Source organism: Puma concolor, chromosome F2, assembly GCF_028749965.1.
Source record: "Puma concolor isolate L17-30 chromosome F2, mPumCon1.1.hap2, whole genome shotgun sequence".
Lineage (NCBI taxonomy): Eukaryota > Metazoa > Chordata > Mammalia > Carnivora > Felidae > Puma > Puma concolor.
The window spans coordinates 16,223,214-16,240,585 of record NC_141684.1 but is presented as its reverse complement, the minus strand read 5'-3'; the positions used below and the strand labels follow the sequence as shown (position 1 = coordinate 16,240,585).

Here is a 17,372-nt window from a genome sequence, read left to right as displayed (position 1 = left end):
ACGGAAGCATTCACAAAGACAGAACTTTATTTTTTTTAATATGAAATTTATTGTCAAATTGGTTTCCATACAACACCCAGTGCTCATCCCAACAGGTGCCCTCCTCAATGCCCATCACCCACTTCGCCCTCCCTCTCACCCCCCATCAACCCTCAGTTTATTCTCAGTTTTTAAGAGTCTCTTACAGTTTGGCTCCCTCCCTCTCTAACTTTTTTTTTTTTTCCTTCTCCACCCCCATGGTCTTAAGTTTCTCAGGATCCACATAAGAGTGAAAATATATGGCATCTGTCTTTTTCTGCATGACTTATTTCACTTAGCATAACACTATCCAGTTCCATCCATGTTGCTACAAAAAGCCTTATTTCATTCTTTCTCATTGCCAAGTAGTATTCCATTGTGTATATGAACCACAATTTCTTTATCCATTCATCAGTTGATGGACATTTAGGCTCTTTCCATAATTTGGCTATTGTTGAAAGCGCTGCTATAAACATTGGGGTACAATTGCTGCTATGCATCAGCACTCCCACAAAGGCAGAACTTTAAAAAGAATGAGTTCAAATATTTATTAAAGAGCCGTATTAGTTCCCTTATAACAACATTACTGAAAAAACAAATTTGTTCTCTTACAGTTCTGGAGGTCACAGGTCTAAAATCAAGACACGGACCTCCAGTTATGGAATCAGTAAGTCACGGGAACAAAAGGCAGAGCATAAGGAATACCGTCAATGATGTTGTATTGGCGGTGTAATGGGACAGATAGCAGCTACACGTTGTGTTGAACATCGCATAGTGTATAAACTTGTCAAATCACTCAGTTGTACACCTAAAGCTCATGTAACACTGTGTGCCAATTATACTAAAAAAAATTTTTTTTATTAAAGAAAAAAAAGATGGTAATAGTGGGTTTCTTCTAGAGGGTCCAGAAAAGAATCCATTTCTTTGCCTTTTTCAGCTTCTAAAAGCCACTTAACATTCCTTGGTATACGCCTCCTTCCCTGAATCACTCCAACTTCTCACTTCTGTTGTCACATCTCCTACTCCCTTTGATCCACATTTCTCCCTCTTATAAGAACCCTTGTGATTACACAGAGCCCACGCAGATAATCTAGAATAATCCCCCAATCTCAAAATCCTGAACTTAATCACACCTGCAAAGTCCCTGTTACTGCGTAAATATGCACAGGTTCTGGAAATTAGGACACGGACATCTTTAGGGGCACATTATTCAGCCTACCACAAGGTCTTACGTTGTTGAAAATCTCCTGCTTCGCATGAACGTTACTTTAGAGATAACCAATGTGGACATCCCCTGAAGGGTCAAGCCCAGGGATATTCAGCAAAAAGTCCTCCTGAACTATCTTATTTCAGGCTGGCAAATCCTGACAGATTCTGAATACATTTTATTGCTCTTATAACTTGTTCATACTCAGAAAAAGAGCAGCGGACGCCAGAAGGGAGGATCAGTTCTCTTTGAATCCTTTCCTGGTGTTACCATGTGAGAACTGATACACAAATCTGTGTGGCCTGGATCTCTGAGCACAGGATGGCTCAACTGAAATCCTGGAGCAACAGACGTGGGAGAGCAGATCTTGTCCCTTGTTGGTCATTATCTTTCATGGTTCCCCATCTCCTTCTGGACTACATTCAAGGCCTTCTGCACTGCCCACAGGACTTTCCAGATCTGACCCACATTTATCTGTCAACCTCTCCCCAAGCACCCCCTAGTGGTACGTTAGATGCTTAGTACTACCAGAGTCCATTTAAGCTGTCCAGTCAATCCCACGTGCTCGCTGAAACTCTCATGCTTGCACACGCCTTGTTCATTCTGTTCACCATCTGGCAAATTAACCTGTCTCCAAACAAACTCCTCCTTTAAGGAAATCGTCCTACCTCACGGCCTTACTGAAGAAACATCTCCCTCAGATTATGGGTTCTCCTCTTTACCCTCTTTATAATGTTAGTGATTCTGTAATTATTGTAGTGGGGACAGGTTACACAATTTGTGGGGCTCACTGCACGATGAAAATGTGGCATCCCCCATTTAAAAATTAAGAATTTCAAGACAGCAGAGCATTAAACCAAGCTTAGGGCACTTCTAAGCCCAGGGCTGTGTGTGACTACCACGGTCGCACATCCATGAAGCCAGCCCTTGACCCTAGTGTGTGTCTGATAAGGACATTGAGCTCAGAAACTCATCTGTAATCCACATGTTCCCTGATGCTTGTTCAGTGCCCCCCACACAAAGGCACACAAAAATAACGGTTGAATAAATGCATAAATGAATGAATGAGCAATGTTGAAGATAGTTTTTATTTTACAGAAGATTGTATATATTTGTTTCCTATGCAATGGGATGTCAGAGCAAATTGTCACAAACTTGGTGGCTTAAAACAACAGAGATTTACTCTGTCATAGTTCTGGAGGCTATAAGTCTGAAATCAAGGTGTCAGCAGGGCCATGTTCCCTTTGAAGGCTCTAAGGAAGAATCCTTCCTCTTCTCCTCGCTTCTGACAGCTCCAGCAATCCTTGGGGTTCCTTGGCTTATAGCCCCTTCCCTCCACTCTTTGACTCCACCGTCACAAGAACTTCTCCCTTCTGTGTTCATCTCGTGTGTCTTTTTCTCTCCTTAGAAAGACACCAGTCATTGGATTGAGCGCCCACCCTCGTCCACTGTGACCTCACCTTAACTCATTACATCTGCTAAGACCCTATTTCCAAATAAGGTTACCTTCTGAGATTCCAGGTGGATGTGAATTTGAGGGGGAAGACACTATTCAAACCACTACATTTGTTTCTGGGACATTCTTCAGAACGCCTCAAGAGTATTTTTTGATGATAACGTCTTTAACAGTTCCTAGGATTTGTAACTTAATTGTATTTGCCAAAGTATAATCTGGAGAACTAAAAGACATTTGGATGTGGTCATATAACCAATATCAATTATGGTTGAAGCATCCTGGAATGTGAAGGGAGCAAAAAAACCCAAAAAACAAGAACAAACAACAACAACAACAAGAATAGGAAAATGCCCAAATTTTCATAAGGAAGATAAGGAGAAATCCAGGAACTGCTAAGTTCCCTGCCAACTCTGTGTGTATGTAAATGGCTGGGAGCTAGTTGGTTGCAATTTCCTGTACAGTCCCTGTTCCCTGGGGATGGCTAGGTGGTTAGAATGCCCTTGGGCTCAGCAGTTTGCATGTTGTTTATCAAGGGTTAGGAACAGTGTATTACCTTGCATGTGATAAGTAGATAAGATCTGAGAGAAGCCTTTTGAGGGTTTTAATTAAATTCACATTTAGTGGCTTCTTGCTGAATGTTCATGGTTTCATTAATTGTTCAAACTATCAACAGAAGCATGAGGGTTTAAGTACCCCCCCCCCACCTGCTTTATTGGGGTATTAAAAGTTGACGAAAATGTAATATATTTAAAGTGTAGAATGTGATGATTTGATATACATATATATTATACACATATACATATGTACCATAATCAAGTTAGTTAACACATCCATCACATCACGGTTACCTTTTTTTTTTTTTTTCCTTGGGTGGGAATGCTTAAGATCTGCTCCCTTAGCTATTTTCAAATATATAAAACAGTATTATTAACTCTAGTCACCATGCCTTACATCAGATGCTCAGAACTTGTTCATCTTCTATAACTGAAAGCTTGTACCCTTTGACCAACATCTCCCACTTCCCCCAACCCCTAGCCCCTGTCAGCCACCATTCCATTCTGTGTTTCTATGAGGTCAACCTGTTTGTTTGCTTAGATTCCACCTGTGAGATCATACAGTATATGACTTTATCTGGCTTATTTCACTTAGCATAATGCCCTCCAGGTTCATCCATGTTGTTGCCAATGGCAGGATTTTCTTTCGTTTTTACGGCAGAATAATATTCCTATATATATTTACATAATATCATATATAATACAAAAATATATAATATAGTAGGTATATTATAGATGATATATTTATATGATATATACATTATATAAATATATCTTTTCTTTACCATTCAGTTGTCGATGGACACTTAGATTGCTTCTATATCTTGCCTATTGTGAATAATGCTATAATGAACATGAAGAACAGATAATCTCTTCTAGATAGTAAATTCATTTCCTTAGGATAAATACCCAGAAGTGGGGAGGGCTGGATCATATTGTAGTTCTATTTTTAATTTTTTTAATGTTTATTTTTTGAGAGAGAGAGAGAGAGAGAGAGAGAGAGAGAGACAGCAAGCACAAGCAAGGGAGGGGCAGACAGAGAGGGAGGCACAGAATCTGAAGCAGGCTCCAGGCTCTGAGCTGTCAGCACAGAGCCCAATCCAATGCAGGGCTCACACCCACAAACTGTGAGATCATGACCTGAGCTGAAGTCGGACACTCAACTGACTGAGCCACCCAGGCGCCCCAGTTCTATTTTTAATTTTTGAGGAGCCCCCATCCTGTTTTCCATAATGGCTGCACCAATTTACATTCCCACCAACAGTGCACGAGGGTTCCCTTTTCTCCACACCCTCCCCAACACTTGTTACCTCTTTTCTTTATGATAATAGACATCTTACCAGATGTGAGGTGATACCTGATTTGCATCTCCCTGATGATAAGTGATGTTGAGCATCTTTCACAGAGCTGTTGGCCATTTGTAGGTCTTCTTTGGAAAAATGTCTCTTTGGATCCTTTGCCCATTTTTAAACCAGATTATTTGGTTTTGGTTTTGCTATTAAGTGTTCCTTATATATTTTGGATATTAATCCCTTATTGGATATACAGTTTGCAAATATTTTCTTCCATTCCATAGGCTGCCTTTTCACTTTGCTTCCTTTGCTGTCCAGAAGCACGTTAGGTTTTTGTTTTTGTTTTTGTTTTTGTTTTTTGGTTGTTGTTTTTGCTTTTGTTGTCTGTGCTTTTGGTATCAGATCCAAAAAATCATTACCAAGACCAATGTCAAGGAGCTTTTTCCTCTGTTTCCTTCTAGGAGTGTTAAAGTTTCAGGTCTTACACTTGAGTCTTTAATCCATTCTGAGTTGATGTCTGAGTTGAGATAAGCATCCATTTCATTCCTTTCCTGTGGCCATCCAGTTTTCCCAACACCATTTGGTGAAGAGACTATCCTTTCCCCATTGAGTAGTTTTGGTGCTTTCCTTGAAAATTCGTTGACCATATGTGTGTGGATTTAAGATTTTCTCAATGCATTTCCTGCTGAAGAAAGAGGCGAGTGTGATTAGGTAATAAGAAGAATCATGTTTAACACTCATTTGGTAGTAAAGCAAAGCCAGTAGAGTTTTTCCTGCTCTGCAGGTACTGGGCTAGGCCCCTTGTCTCTCGTGCCTTTAACAGAAGTAGTGGAGATGGAGAGGATTTCCATTTAAAGTGTAGAGGCACCACCTAGAGTGCTTCTGTGGGCTGTCCTGGGCCACTGTTGGCACGTTTCCTACTGTTTACCCAGGCTGGCTCCAAACACCTGAATGTTCTCCACGTGCAGTTACCAGACACTGCAGCCGTTTTCTGCAGCCTGTGGTTTTCTTGGTAGGGAGCTTATGACTCTCTTCCTCTCCCTCAAGACTCTTTCCCCTGAGTAGGGCTGTAGAGTGAAACCACTTTGCTGGGAAGCAAAGAGGGAAGCAGGCTTACAGCCTAGAACAGCCTCTGGGTTTTGTCTGGGCACGTGGGAAGGCAGAAAACCTCCTGAAAAAGTCCCTGACCCTTCCAAGTGTGGTGGGGACCCCAAGAAGCCTCGCAGATGCACACAAGGGTAGTCACAGCCAACCCAGACCTCCCATTTCCCCATACTTGAGCATCAGCATAATCTTGAAATCATGTCAGAATTCGAGGTGTTGGGAGGGTCTCCAAGACCGTGGCCCAACCCTCCGTGGGGAGAACCCCAGGAATGAGCTTAATTTCCTATCAGCTGGGAGGAAGAGAACCTTAAAATGAAGTCGAATTATAGATAATAATTATTGGACACTGCCTGTCCCAAATGTAGTGGCTAAATGTCCGGAGCCTCTCACGGCCAAGAGGAGTGAACTCTGTTGGCAGCCTGCACCCTGAACATACCCCAAAACATGCTACAGGGGCCCAGAGCTGAGAAGGAGAACAATGTAAGCTCAGGCTTTTCTCCATGCAAACCCAGAGCATTGCCAGAACACCAGCAGCAGATCCAGGTCTTGTGGGGCCTGGAGCTTAGAAATTCGTGGCTGTCTTGGGACGCCGGGGTGACTCAGTTGATTAAGCGTCTGACTTCAACTCAGGTCATGATCTCATGGTCCATATTTCTAGCCCCATGTTGGGCTCTATGCTGACAGCTCAGAGCCTGGAGCCTGCTTCAGATTCTGTGTCTCCCTCCTCTCTACCCCTCCCCTGCTCGTGCTCTGTCTCTCTCTGTCTCTCAAAAATGAATAGACGTTAAAAAAAAAAAAAAAAAAAAGAAATTTGTGACCATCTTTAAAGGATCAAAAAGTATAAACTACCAGCTATAAAATAAATAGGTCATACAGATGTAATGTACAGCATGGTGGCTACAGCTAATATTGCTGTGCCGCAAATTTGAAAGTTCCTGAGAGTAGATCTTAAAAGTTCTCATCACAAGAAAAAACAACTTGTAACTATGTATGATGATGGATGTTACCTAGACTTAGATCACTTAGTGGTGATCATTCCATACTATATACAAGTATTGAATCATTGTATTGTACTCCTGAAACTAATATAATGTTATATGTCAGTTATACCTCAAACAGTGAAAAAAAGACCACAAAATTACAAGTATAAAAATAGGAACAAAGCAAATATTTAGAGGCACCTGGGTGCCCCAGTCAGTTGAGCATCAGACTCTTCATTTTGACTCAGGTCTGATCCCAGGGTCATGGGATTGAGCCCTGCGTCGGGCTCCGTGCTGACAGCGTGGATGGGGTTCTCTCTCTCCTTCCTTCTCTGCCCCTGCCCCCTTCTCTGTCTCTCAAAATAAATAAGTAAACTTTAAAAAAAAGATTCTCTCTCCATCTGTCCCTCCCCCCACTCTAAAATAAAATTAAAAAAAAATTAAAAAGCAAATATTTCAATTATTTAGAAAAAGAAAAGAAATCCCATATTGCTAACTTAAAAAAAAAAAAGGTTTACTTATTTTGAGAGAGAGAGAGAGAACGCACGCGAGGCATGAGTAAGGGAGGGGCAGAGAGAGAGAGGAAGAGAGAGAATCCCAGGTGGACTCCATGCTGTCAGTGCAGAGACCAATTTGGGGCTCGATCTCACAAACCATGAGATCATGATCTGAGCCGAAACCAAGAGTCTGATGCTTAACCCACTGAGCCACCCAGGCGCTCTGACAGTTGTTTCTATTATCGGTGGTTGGAATGTATAAAATATGCAACTTCACAGACATTCTTGCTGTTTTTATTATTGCCACTGGTTTGTGGCCTACAAACATAAGAATTCTGGTAAATTCAAGTGTGTGTGTTGCCATCTAATTTTTTAATTTAAAAAGTATACATTTTATTAATGTAGAGAATAGTGAAAAAACAGGATTTTAATTCTTTGCATCTTTGGGACATTAAGAGCAAGTAGCAAATTACTGTCTCCCTTGGGCTTACGCGGAAGAAACAAAGTCGTGTTGGTATCTTTTAAATGTTTTTATGTGAAAAGTGTGTTTTCATGTAACTTTATATGAAAATCTTATAATTTTTCTGGCTTAAACTACATTGATGTAGGTGGCATAAGGGAGTGTGACTCTGGCTTTTTCTTTTCTTATTTAGGTTTTTGGAAAATCCTCAGCCAGCAACCACTTGGTTTTAAAAGCTTTTGATCAAAAAATCAAATCGTATTGTCAGAGAAATTAGCCATTTGTCATTTTTTTAAAAAAAATTTTTAATTTTTTTTTTTTTTTTTTTGAAGGAGAGAGAGACAGAGCATGAGCAGGGGAGGAGCAGAGAGAGAGGGAGACACAGAATTCGAAGCAGACTCCAGGCCCTGAGCTGTCAGCACAGAGCCCCATGCGGGGCTTGAACCCACGAACCGTGAGATCATGACCTGAGCTGAAGTCGGACGCTCAAGCGACAGAGCCACCCAGGCGCCCCAGCCATTTGTCATTTTTAAGATGAATGACTTGAGTGACAGGAGATTCTTTCGGAAACTCACAGGGGGGCCAAAGTGAGACCTCAGCATCAGGTAAGTGCTCGCCTGCCTGCTGTGGGTACTGACTGGGCTACCCACATCGGCTGGCTGGTCTGGCTTCTTTTTCTTTTCCTTCTCACTCTGGGTTCTGTGTTCTTATCCTACAGGAGGTTTCTTCTTGGGGGATATTCATGCTCTTGCTCTATTCTGCCAAAAGGAGATCTAAACAAGAGACGTTGGATACTCCTGAGGTTGGATGATGAATGTATAATGACTAAAACGTGGAGGCTAGAACACAGGCCTGTAGCAAGACTCTTGTTTTGATATCCCATTCACGCAGATTAGTGAGTGCTGTGTGTTTTTAAATTGCGAGCACGTGTCTTGGTTGAACTTGGGTTGAATGTGATGTTTCACCAAATATCCTACTCTCGGGGAGCCTGGCTGGCTCAGTCGGTACAGCATATGAGTCTTGATCTTGGGGTCATGAGTTTAAGGCCCATGTTGGGTGTAGAGCGTGCTTAAAAAATATATACCCTATTCCCAAGTTCTTTTCTAAGGTATGGCATGTTTATAATGAAAATGCTATGTTATCTAGCATATTCCTAACAGAATACTAACCAGGCATTGTTGAAAACTGAATCCTCCATTTAAAATTGTACATGCCAGGGATGCATGTGGGTGGCTGAGTCGGGTAAGCATCCAACTCTTGACTTTCACTCTGGTCGTGATCTCACGGTCGTGAGAGTGAGCCCCATGTTGGCTTCTACGGTGGGCATAGAGCCTGCTTGCGGTTCTCTCTCTTCCTCTCCCTCTGCCTCTCCCCCACTCACAGGTACTCTCTCTCTCTCTCTGTCTCCCTCTCTCTCTCTCTCTCAAAAAAAAAAAAAAAATATATATATATATGCCTGAAGTTTAGAAGAAACTTCCTGCACACTAGCTGCTGACACCTTACTTTTGAAACTTGGTTTCTCCTCTGTGACTCATATCCTTCCAGTGCCCGCCATCAGAGAACATGCTCACATCACCACGGGACACCTGGTCCTGTACTTCCGTGTCAGGATGCTGGGCGAAGCAGTGGCTAGCCATAGAAGTATCTCCAGCAGCTATTCCTAAACCTGAACGCTGGCAAGAACTGAACTGCACACAGAAGAGACTGCAATCACACAAATGTATCCCACTACACCAAACGAAGCGTATTCCAGCTTAACTTCACCTACTGAGTCCCCGAAATGCCGGCATCCACGCCTTATGGGAGGGGAAGGTGGCGTGGAGTGACACAGTGATCTTAACCATTTGTGGTGAAGTCCTCTTACTTTTGCAAATTCCACAAAAACACCCGACCCTGTGAAATCACTGTCAAAGGCTTCATCCATTGGAAAGAGCCAATGCACCTGATAGGGCCTGAAGCTTAAGCTTTCTTACCATCACCGTAAATCTGCTTCTCAGAACAGGAAAGGGACTCAAAGGCTAATGCTGTCCAAAGGTTAATTCTTGTGTAGATGGAGCCACCACTCCTTAATCCAGCGGGGTGCGATGGTTACACGTTTAGTCATCTGAACGCAGAACAAGCTGACTCTGGAAAGTCACTTCTGTACTAACAGTTATTTACCGTGCGCCCCCTTGCCTAGGCACCGTGCCGAGCCAGAGAGAGTGGATCCCGGCTCCTGAAGGCGTCGTTGTTGGTAAAGTGGGTCTCTGTACCCTGCGTCATGCACCACATGTGAGAAATGAACAGTTTAATGGCACACTAACGGAGGCAGAAGTTCCTTCAGATTAGAGGGAGCGGTAGGGACAGGGAGGCAGAATGGTGGGGGAAGGTAGGAGGCAGTGATGCCCAAGCAGAGGTTAAGAATAAGGAGGGGCGGGGCGCCTGGGTGACTCAGCGCCTGATTCTTGGTTTCAGCTCAGGTCATGAACTCACCGTTCGTGAGTTCGAGTCCTGCGTCCGGCTCTGAGCTGACAATGTGGAACCTGCTTGGGATTCTCTCTGTCTCTCTCTGCCCCACCTCTGTCTCCCTCTCTCTCATTCTCAAAATAAATAAATAAATAAAAATTTATAATAATAAAGAAAAAAGAATAAGGGGGGTTTAAGTGGAGAGGACGGATAGCAATGCCCTTCTACCTTTTCTCTGGGCTGTGATAGGTCAACTCCTGTAGTGATTTCCTAAAGCCTAAAGGCAAATGGACCAACCAGGTGAGTGAAAAGTATCTAGCGGGCAGAAGGAAGATGGAGAGTGTGTGCACAGAGGCCTCACTACAGGCAGACAAAGAAGTGATGAAATCCCCAAGCCCTCCCTTTGGAAATGTCACCAGTCTCTTTGCCCACGAAGCACCCTCTGGTGGAGATACCTTGGAATCCGAACTATAGAAATGATCCCTGAAAGTATAGTCTTTGATACCTTGTAATACAAATACACTCAGACTGAGCCTCTGGAAAAAGCCCCAGGCTTTTAACCTGCACTTCTCTAAGCTCTAGTAGCTGTGTGTTTTACTTCGAAATCTTGGAAAAGAGCTAAAGTGCTAACATAGTATGTACTTTATTACGTGTAGGCACATACAGAAATTAAACATAGGAGACGCAAAAAAAATGAAAGGAGAAAAATTTAGTATTTCCCCTCCTTACCCACTAGACCATCTCGCATACTCACGTTGCATCATTTTAGACACCTCTGAACACTGGTGTTGTCAAATTGTGCTTGCTTGATAGCAGTGGGGGGTAATGGTTAAAAATGTAGACTCAGGAGTCAGCTGGCCTGGGTACGAAGCCTGGCTGCACCACTTCCTAGCTGTGTAACAACTTTAGTAGCCTCTTTTAAAGAACATGAATGATAAAAAACCAGCTCTTGGAAAAGTTCATTACTATACTGAAAGGGCCGGCCTACGCCAGCCGACTCCATCTTGTTCTGTGTCCTTCACCTTGACCACACCTCCTCCCCTTGAGTAACCCCCCCCTCACCTGCCTAACAGGACTCGACCCTTCCCCAGGACCCTTCCCCAGCCAATCGGCTGAGGCCATAGCCATTACCTCACCAACTGCCCCCAGGCCCCAATAAAACCTTTGCCCTTTTGAAACTCGCTCTCTTTCCCTGGTATCTCACCGCTGCGTTGGTGCAGGTAGGGGATTGAGCTCGAGCTAGCTCGATTAAAGGCTCTTTGCTTTTGCATCGGACTCGGATCCCTAGTGGTCTTTGGGGATCACGAATTCTGGGCATAACAATACAACATTGAAATTAGTGCCTGGCACCCGATAAGCGCTTTGTAAATGTTACTTATTATTTTTCTCAGTGTCACTATTAAAAATACCTTTAAATCTGGGGTGACTGGCTGGCTTAGTTAGTGGTACATGTGACTCTTGATCTTGGGGTCCTAAGTTCGAGCCCCATGTTTGGCATGGACCCTACTTTAAAAAATACTTTTAAATCTTTTTTTTTTTTTTTTAAATTGTCCTTTAAAAATTTAAAAATCCCAGGTGGGAGGAAAAGGCAAGAGAAGTCTGGAAGGACTTCCTGTAAAAGATGCTCCTAGTTAAATTCGAATTTTCACAGTTTGCAGAGTGAAGATGAAGGCAACAAGAGTTAGCTCAGCCCTTTCTTAGCTGAACTATGTTATTAAAACTTCTTCATAGATGTTGGGCTTTGCTCTTATGTCTACTTGCCGTCTTTTATCCCAACCCCTGTCCAGAGACCCTTTGTTGTTTCCAGGGTTTTTGCCCCCCCCCCCCCCCCCCCCCCGCTTACTGTGTAGAGGAATGTTGCTTCATGGCTGATGTTTGCTCACTCTCCCTTATTTTTCCTCGGTCAACCCCACAATCAAAAAGTAAAGCCAGTCCACTTCCCAGCCTCCCCAGCCATCAGGGGTGGCCTTGGGACCCCTTTCTGTCCCAGAGGGGTAGTGGAAGTCCATGGGGCAGATGCTTCTCTTTGCTGTGCCCTATTCTTTCTGCCTTGGTTTGCACACAGAGCCTAAAAGCGTAGTGGCCATATTGACACCTCAAGGATAAAAGGGTCACGCTAAGGCTGAGGAGGAGGCTGGTTTACTGCCGAGTTCCCTGAAGGCTACACAAGCCTTGGACTTCCTTTTATATGAAAAAATACGTATCTCCTCACCCACTGTTGAGCTGCTGTTCCTTGGAGGTTTTGTTAATTGCTGCCAAACACATTCATGTATCTGGATTGGCCATGTCGTAAGGTCAATAGAGCTGAATGAAGAAAGGCCCGTTGGAGAAGGGTAGGCCCCTGAGGGTGTCCAAACCGTGAGAAACCCAAGAACTTTGCTCAGAGTTGCAGCTACTGTGGTGCTGGTTGTTGCTGCCATCTAGTGGCAACAACTTGGAACTAAAACGCTCACCTGGGCCACGGACTGTTTTTCCGCAGATCCTTCTTCTTTCCTTCCATCATTCGTTCATTCATCCATACACTCACAAACTCACATGTTCATTCTAAAGATATTTTATGAGAATGTACTGTATGTGGCGGGTCCTCATAAATACAATAAGGAAATACAATAATGGGGGAAACCTAGCTCCTTACCCCGCCCCCCCTTGAAACTTACACACTGTGGAAAGACAGCCATTAATTAAATCAACATGAAAAACATGACTGGAAAGGGCTCTAAGAGAAGAACATGGTGCTATGAGAATTATTGGTAGGGATTTTCCTTATTGGGGAGATGGATAGGAGGTTAGAGAAGGCTTTCCTGAGGATGTTCTGACTGGCCTCAGGAAGGGAATTTTCTGGGCAGTGAGACCCGTCATGAAAGTGAGCTCAGCAAAAGGGAGGGAGTGTGTTGAGTACAGAGGAATAAGAGAGGACCATGTGTTTAAATTATTACTTGGTATTAAGCATTCTAGTGGGTTTTTTTTTAACGTTTATTTCTTTTGAAAGAGAGAGAGAGAGTGCAAGTGGGTTAGAGGCAGAGAGAGAATCCCAAGAAGGCTCCGGGCTGTCAGTGCAGAGCCTGACATGGGGCTTGATCTCACGAACCATGCGATCATGACCTGAGCCAAAATCAAGAATAGGATGCTTAACCAACTGAGCCACCCAGGTGCCCTTAGGCATTCTAGTTTTTTGAATTAAGACTATGGTTGTTAATTATAATGATTATAATATAATAATGACCTGATCATAAGCTGAAAAGATACAGGCTAACAGACAACTAGAGAACACTCAACCACCAACAGCGGAACACACATTCTTCTCAAGTGCATGTGGAACATTCTCCAGGATAGACCATATACTATGTCACAAAATAAAGCCTCGATAAAGCTAAAAGGCAGGCTTCAAAGTATATATAGTATGTTCTCTGGCCACAATGGAATGCAATTACTAATGAGTTAAAGTGAGAACTTTTTATATTTAAAAATATTGTTGGGGCACCTGGGTGGCTCAGTCAGTTAAGCATCCGACTTTGGCTCAGGTCATGATCTCATGGTTTGTGAGTTTGAGCCACACATCGGGCTTTGTGCTGACAGCTCAGAGCCTGGAGCCTGTTTCAGATTCTGTGTCCCCCCCACCCTTCTCTGCACCTACCCTGCTCGTGCGCTCTCTCTCTCTCTCTCTCTCTGAAAAATAATAAAATTTAAAAATTTTTAAAAATAAAATAAAAATGTTGCTAAAATTTACTATTTGGGGGGCACCTGGGTGACTTGAGAGCGTCCAACTCTTGATTCCAGCTCAGATCATGATCCCAGGGTCATGGGACTGAGCCCTGTGTTGAGCTCCATGCTGGGTGTGAAGCCTGCTTAAGATTCTCTCTCTTCATCTGCTCCTCTCCCCAGCTTGTGCTTCCTCTCTCTCTCTCTCAAAGAAAACAACTTGCTATTTTTGAATTTTTACAATTTTAAACATTACAAAGTCTCAAGCTCTGGGTATCATAATATAAATTATTCAAATCCCATTCCCCTAATGGAACATTCAATTATGGCATAATGTACTTTGTAATGTGACCGTGTAACTCTTTATAGAATCAAGCAAAGCTTATGAAAAAAATTCCTTACCATCTTGGGGCTTTATTTCAAACACCCTGACATAAAATAAAGGGAGTAAAAATAATAGTACGTTACCAGTGAAATAAACAAAGGTGTGCAGTCCACTCAGGAAGCTGTGAGACAAGGTCTAGGGCACTGTCACTGACACCGAGAGAAGGGGATTCTTTGGGGGAACTGTGCGGCAGGTAAAGTCCATTCAAAATGGAGGCGGCTTTGTTGTGAGTGCTGAGGGCAAGGGGAGGCATCCATAAAAGAAAAGTCTCAGGTTTGTGACATGAGCAACTAGAGAGACTGGCAGGGGCATTTCATGAGCTAAAGAGGAGTGGGGGGAACACAGGCTGAGTTCAATTTTGGAAGTATTGAATGTGAAGTGTCTGGGAAACATCAAATATGGTGGCAGGGGGGCCGATGAGAGGAGGTAGACAGGTGTACCCATGGGAAGAAGCATTCAGTGAGGTAGGAGGAAAAGCAGTAGAACGTGTTCTTCAAAATGAAAGAGAGGGATGGCTTGATCTCTCCTCCATGCTCACAAAACACTTGAAACTGCAACTCCAATAGCACCTACCTGATGGCATCAGAGGTATTTGGGAGTGTACGTATAACTCAGAATAGAGATCCGTGGAGGGAGGTTAGCAAACAGTTGTTCAAAAATTGCAGAAGTGATGCTAAAATGAATGAACAAATGAAGAGGCACCTAGGGGAAGGGAAAGGCATTTCAGGTGCAGCCGGCGAAGTGGAGAACAGAAGGAAGAGAAAAATAAGAACGTGAAAAAAATTACTCCTCTTTATTTCTAGACTCCAGGGTCTATCAAGCCATGGAGGAAAGCTCTTGTGTATACGGCCAGCCCAACACCATTTGGAACCTCCTTCCTTCATGAAAACTGACAGCCCTTAAACAACCGAATGCAGCCTCTCTTATAAGAAGCTGGTCCCTTGGTCTTCCATGTGTTGGCGTCTCATCAATAAGAGGTGGTAACAAACTCATCTCCAGCTGGGGTCTCTCGGACAACAACTCTAATGGATATTTTTAATTCATATGGAAATAAATAATTCTGGCCACTTCAGGAAAAGCAGTTTGTGATAAAGCTTGCCTCCTCTCTCTCTCTCCTTTTCTTTCCAGTTAATTTCCGTGACCTACTTCTCCTTTACTAAGTAGTTATCCTCTTCTGCATTTGAACTCACGGGTTGTCTACAAGCTTGTTTACTGTGTCATTGCTGGTTGCTTTTGCTTTGTTGTCATTTTAATGAGTTCACATGGTAGAAGTGGTGGGGAAAGTGAGGTCATGTGCTTGAGGGAAGGTGGATCAAGGTGGCCATGCACAAGTGGGGCTCATTTGTAAAACTTTTTTAAAGGACCATTTCTAACTCTCAAATATTTAGTTTTCAAATCTACCCCCCCCCCAATATTTTGTTTACTTCAGATTAAAAGTAGGATATTTCTGGGTCAAAGTCTGCACTACATTATCTTAATTATTGTTGCAAGGTGTTAGACTGACTTTGGAACAGAAGGAAAACCTAGAGGAAAAAACACTTTGCAAGATATGACTTTTATCACCTCCCACTACAAATAAAATGAAAGGGAGTTTCCATTTGTATGGAACCCAGAAAACAATGTTTTTGCTGCCTCGGGGATCTTCTAAAGAGTTTTGTAAGATATAAAGATAACATTTGTTCATCATATACAATTTGTTACTGGAGAAAAATGTACAAAAGAAAATGGAATCTCTTATATCACATTTAGGGAATCACCGTTCATATTTTAGAGCCTGCCCTAATAAACTTTTTAAAATACATAAATAATATCATCTAAGGCATAATTGTACATTTTTCAATTTAACACTGCAAAAGGAGTAACTTCCCATGTCATTAATATTTCTTATAATCATGACCATTGTTTAATATTTCCATCTAAAGGATGTAATCATAATCCATTTAACCTTTCATCTGTACATTTAAGTAAAACAGTAAGGAGTCTTAGTTTATAATTCTTTGTTTGAATTTCTAATCATTCTACATTTATGGAATGGATTACTGCTTGAATGGGTACAAACATGTTCAAGTCTCTTGGTGATCAATCATTCTCTTAATTACTATAGTATTTGCCAAGAAATGACTGTGACCAGGAACTATATAAAATACTGGGGATATAGCAGTAATTTTCCAGCATTTCTGGCATGCCCTGGACATAGGCTAAGCCAATTCTGGTGAGCAGAGAAAGCCATTAGACAGACACCTAAGTGCTTTTAGTTAGAAGCCATTGGGTTGACATATACAGGAATGGAGAGTCCCAAGAATATATGGGGCACCAAAAGGGTCTTCTACTCTGTCCCACTTAATTTTTTGTCTCCATGGAATCTGAATTTTCAACATAAAGACAAAACTGACAACAACAACTCTGATCGATACTGAATAGGTGTCAAGAAACAAGAAACTGTTTTAGTCATAGCCTTGTGCCTCCCATACAGAGAGACCTGAATTGGGAGTCTTAATGAATGTTAACCTCTCTGGGTCCCAACATCCTGGTATAGAATGGTCGGAGGTAAGTAGAATGAATAGGGCTTCTTTACAACTCTTATTTTTCACCATTTGAATTTAGGTGTAGGGGAATTACTCTTTGTCCTCATTAGCTATATCAAAGCATTTCAAGGGGCTATTAATCTACTATCTAACCAGTTCAACTTATTCCATATATCTCTTTTGAGTATCTACTCTTTACTAGCCACTGTTCAGAGCGTTTTATATATATCTATAATCATAGCAATCATCTGAGAAAGTTAACATAAATCCCAGTTCATAGGTGAAGCTTCTGGTTCTGAGAGGTGATATGATTTACTCAGATACTTCTGACTTCCAAACACTGTTTTGTTTTTTTTGTTTTGTTTTGTTTTGTTTTTATACTGCAGGACAGTGAGTTGGTGACGACTATCTTAAGGAAAAGGAATGAGGAAGCTATAGTTGACTCCTCACTCTCAGCAAATACCGTGGCCACTGACACTGACCTGAGAGCAGCATGAGACTATGGAAACCATGCCTTTCTCCAAATCCAGCCCATCATTCCAAGTGCACTTCTCTCTTTGGATTCGTGAGCATAACTGAAGAGAGTGAACGAGGGTTCTAGCGGATATCGACTAATTTTAAGTTTTCGAGCCCAGAGAATTCCTTGTTGTTTTTTTTTTTTAATTTTTTTTTAACGTTTATTTATTTTTGAGACAGAGAGAGACAGAGCATGAACGGGGGAGGGTCAGAGAGAGGGAGACAGAATCCGAA

General features: G+C 42.4%; 2 long non-coding RNA genes across 3 annotated transcripts in view; one reads left to right on the top strand and one right to left on the bottom strand.

Annotated features, from left to right (window-relative positions):
• The window catches only part of LOC147571848 (uncharacterized), a 56,456-nt gene extending 39,192 nt beyond the window's left edge, over positions 1-17,264 (top strand). The window contains exons 4-5 of one of the 2 annotated variants that reach the window (XR_015246549.1): positions 7,901-8,173; positions 17,009-17,264. This is a non-coding gene — a long non-coding RNA (uncharacterized LOC147571848). Of the gene's footprint in view, positions 1-7,900; positions 8,174-14,900; positions 16,889-17,008 lie in introns of those variants that run through there. The other variant, XR_015246547.1, reaches the window with a different exon arrangement.
• On the bottom strand, positions 2,291-17,264 carry LOC147571849 (uncharacterized). Its single transcript, XR_015246550.1, has 2 exons — positions 17,105-17,264; positions 2,291-2,628 (listed from the first exon to the last, which is right to left on the bottom strand). It is a non-coding gene; the product is annotated as an uncharacterized LOC147571849 (long non-coding RNA).
• Positions 17,265-17,372: the final 108 nt, after the last annotated feature.